This window comes from Hibiscus syriacus, unplaced genomic scaffold, assembly GCF_006381635.1.
Source record: "Hibiscus syriacus cultivar Baekdansim isolate YM2019G1 unplaced genomic scaffold, ASM638163v2 tig00111582_pilon, whole genome shotgun sequence".
NCBI classification, from domain to species: Eukaryota; Viridiplantae; Streptophyta; class Magnoliopsida; order Malvales; family Malvaceae; genus Hibiscus; species Hibiscus syriacus.
The window spans coordinates 9,712,150-9,716,193 of record NW_024063126.1 but is presented as its reverse complement, the minus strand read 5'-3'; positions in this window follow the sequence as shown (position 1 = coordinate 9,716,193).

Genomic DNA, 4,044 nt, shown 5'->3' with positions numbered 1-4,044 from the left:
ATAAATTACTCAACTCCACAAAAGTGACCAACATTATATTATTCATGCTTTTACCAATATCAACATATTTCATAAAGCATAAAGAGGTAGTAAAGTATTACCTCGATTTCTGTGTCATACTGATCGACCATAAAATTTCATTCAAACACCTTTGATCTTTAATTCAACTTCCAATATTTCCTCGGATCCATATCAACAGAAATTTCATCAAAAACGGAGCTTAATTGCGAAAAACAGATCGAATCGGGTGGTAAATCAGTGAAAAACAGCTTACCGCGTTCGAATTTGGAGAAACATACTTCAGAATCGGGCTTAGGACGTTGAAAAACATAAAATATGACTTTTCGAAAATTTTGTCTTTCGAGCTTCCAATTCTTTCTCTCACAATCCCAAACCATCTAAATTTTAAATTTGAATCCAAATAAATTTCGCTTACCATAAAAATAATTTATTAAAATCTAAATAATAATTTGAGGACTCTATTGGTAAAATTGAAAACTAATGGTTCCATCAAAATAGTTAATTACTTAAATTAGTGACTAAATTCATCTTGTAAAAACTATTATGTCATAACCATAACCACTTGAAAACTAAGAGACAAGGTAAAAATCTCACCAAACTTGGATGACACACCTTGTGATTTACCTATTTTGCACTTTAATACAACCCCCAAAATCACATGCACTCCATTTCACATTCATTTTCAATTTTTTTCCCTTTCTTCATGTTCTGCACTGCAAGTAAAGCAAGAAAGCTTCATCGGCCGGAAATAAAACTCCAGTGATCGTCGTTTATGACCCAAAGTACACCATCAAACTTGCCTCACCCTCCTTGTCACGGATCTTGCCTCTCTTGATCGAGACTCGCGATGAACGATTGTAGATCTACAAGAAAACTATATAATGCCATGAGCTTTAAACTCTCTGATCTTTGCCTTCATCGTTAGATGATGCTGCTCTTTGGAGCTTAATCCAAACTCAATGCCGTGATTTTTCTACTTCTAATTTACGAATTCGAGCTCCTCCAAGAGTGGAAGATCAAGCGTTGAAGGAACGTCAATGGCTAGACCCGCCTTGATAGTCGTTGGAAGTGTTTGTTTTTATGCTTGTGCATGTTCTGGTTTTGTTTTGCTCTTTGTTGTTGTTCGTTTCATAGTTCTTCTTCTCTGGTGCAAGGAGTTTGAATGGTCGCAACACAATTATAATAAAAACAATATAAATATAAACCGAAGTAGGAAACATAATTTCTACAGCCAAAACAGGTGGCCAACAAACATTAATGGCCTTAGGTGTCCAAAAAGGACATTGAGCCTAACAAACCTAACTAATTATCACTACCAGCCAATATACATGTGGCCTTAATAATTGGGGTGTTACAAACCTTTTGCTTGATTCTATCCCAGAAAGAGATAAATCAGCATCAACTTTTCCAGAAAAAGTTCATAATGAGAAGAACTTATCTGAAGAGGAAGAAAAAGTTCATAATGAGAAGAGCTTGTTCAAACCTTTTGTTAGATCTTCTCACAGAAGAAGATAGATTGTTATCCCCAGTGGAAAAGTTCATAATGAGAAGAACTAATCCCAGAGAAGAACTTGTTCAACATGGCCATCATAATCAAGTGAAGTCAAATGGAAAAAAAACTTATTATCTTTTCATCTTTGCGCTATTCTTGTTAACACAAGAATGAGCAAAGAGGGGCAGCTGAAGATACTAGTTTTTTTATTATCCATTCGTTTTTTATTTTTTTGATTTATTATTATAATTATTTTATTATATTATAATTATTAATATTAATATTAATATTATTATTATTATTAAATAATAAATAATTACAAATATTAATATTACAGGGAAAAAAACGAAGCCCAATACCGAGGCCCACTTATACCCAGATCGACCTAAATGATAACCCTAAACTCGTTTAGGGTTTATATCTCAGTCCCAGCCGCCAACAATCATCCACCGTTGGATTTGATAAGATCCAACGGTCTAGAAGCCTCCAGATGAAGCCCTAGGGTTATGATACCCTAGGGACACACGGTCGCCGCCTCTGTTTCCGTCGATCTACGCCACTCCACGTCACTTTACATACTGCCACGATGTCAACCGAGAGCCTCCAGAAGACTCAAAGCCAGCCGTCCACGTTAAAGGCCACTGTGAGTCACCACTAAAGTTTGGTGACTAACCAAAATGCCACCCTATTAACCATTCTGATGAGCGCCTCAGTGATGGTTATAAAACCATCAACCAAACCTGTAAGAGAGATACGAGGAATAACACAGCAACCACCAAATCCACAAAACAGAAAGAAGGAAAAAAGAGAAAAGAAGATGAGCTTACCTTACCAGAGAACCCCAAACGTCACCGAAGAACTAAAAATACCGAAGGTATTTTCTTAGATCTAGGAAATTATGGGGATTTTTAGGGGAAATAGATGTCGGATTCGGCCTTAAAACAAACGGATCTATATCCTAGGGAATTTTGGAAATTTTCGGCCACCGTTGACGGTGGCCGGCGGTGGTGACCGGCGCCGGAACACGACTTCTGACCAGAATTGGCCTCCCTTCGGTGGAGGGTTTAGAGAGAAGACAGAGAGAAAAAAAAATTTCTATATGTTAGAGAGAGAATAAGAAAGGAAGAAATGAAAAGAGTGGCCCTTGGGGCTGGTTTAAATGGGTATAAATACCCTCACCAAAATGACACCGTTTTGGTGAGGGTATCTGTGTAATTTCACACGTGGGTAAACCCCATCCGCAATCCATCAATTTTATAACTTTATATTTTAGTCATTAAATCAAATTTTAGATTCTTTTAATTCGGTGTTTGAATTTTATATATATTTATTTTAGTCCTTTACATAAAATAATATATATTTTACGTAAATAACAGATTTAGTCCTCTAATTTTAGAAATTAATATTGTAACCCCGAATATCATGTTTTAGTTTGTTTTAATTTAATATTCGAATTTGATATAATTTTATTTTAGTCCCTAAATTAAATAAATGAAAAATAGAATGTTTAATCCCTGTAATTTTAAATAATTAATTATGAATTAGGTATTTAATTTTAGTATGTTATAATTCAGTCATTAATTTTATTTTCATTTATTTTTAATTACAAGTTTTATTGCTTTTATATTTTAAATATATAGTTTTAAATTTCTTTATTTTAGTCACTGTTTAGTTATAATTTGATATGTTTATTTTCAATATATTTAATTATTATTATTATTATTATTATTATTATTATTATTATAAATATATAATAAATAATATTTTTTATTATGTTTTCTATTAAAATCTTATCTATAAATTTATAAATGACTTTTAAGAAAATAATTATATTTTAAATATATTTATTTTCAATATTAAGAAAGGGCAGTCTTGAAGCAACTAGATGTCCATTTTCTGATATTTTAGATAAATATATTTTTAATAAATTATATATATTATTTTTAAAATTATAAATGTTTTAATATTTTTTTAATATTAAGAAAATAGTTGTCTTAAAGTACCTAGAAGCCCTTTTCTGATATTTCTAAATAAATAAATATCTTATTTATATGTATATATAAATTAATAAATTTTCTTAAAATTATAGTAATAAATTTGAAATAACAGGATTATAAATTAAATATATCTTCAAAATTTTAAATTTCTAATAATAAAGACAATTTATAATTAATGAGTACCAATTTTGGGGGTTATAGGGGTGCTAATCCTTCCCTAAATGTAATCGACCACGAATCCCTTCTTTATTAAATATTTTTGGTTATACGCAGATCAATTTTTCTTTTAAATTATGTTTTCTTAAAAACTATTTTAAAAGATTGTTTTTGGGTATTTAACCTACCTAACCCAAAAAAGTCAATGGCGACTCCCAAAACATTTTTTTAAATCATTTATTTATTCATTTTATCTTTCCCGCCAAGTAAAAATTCGTACCCGAACAAAAATCGGTTACGAAAACAGTAATGTAAATATAGTTAATATACTGATAAAAAAATTATTAATTTTTACGGTTAGAGGGTTTAATTATATAT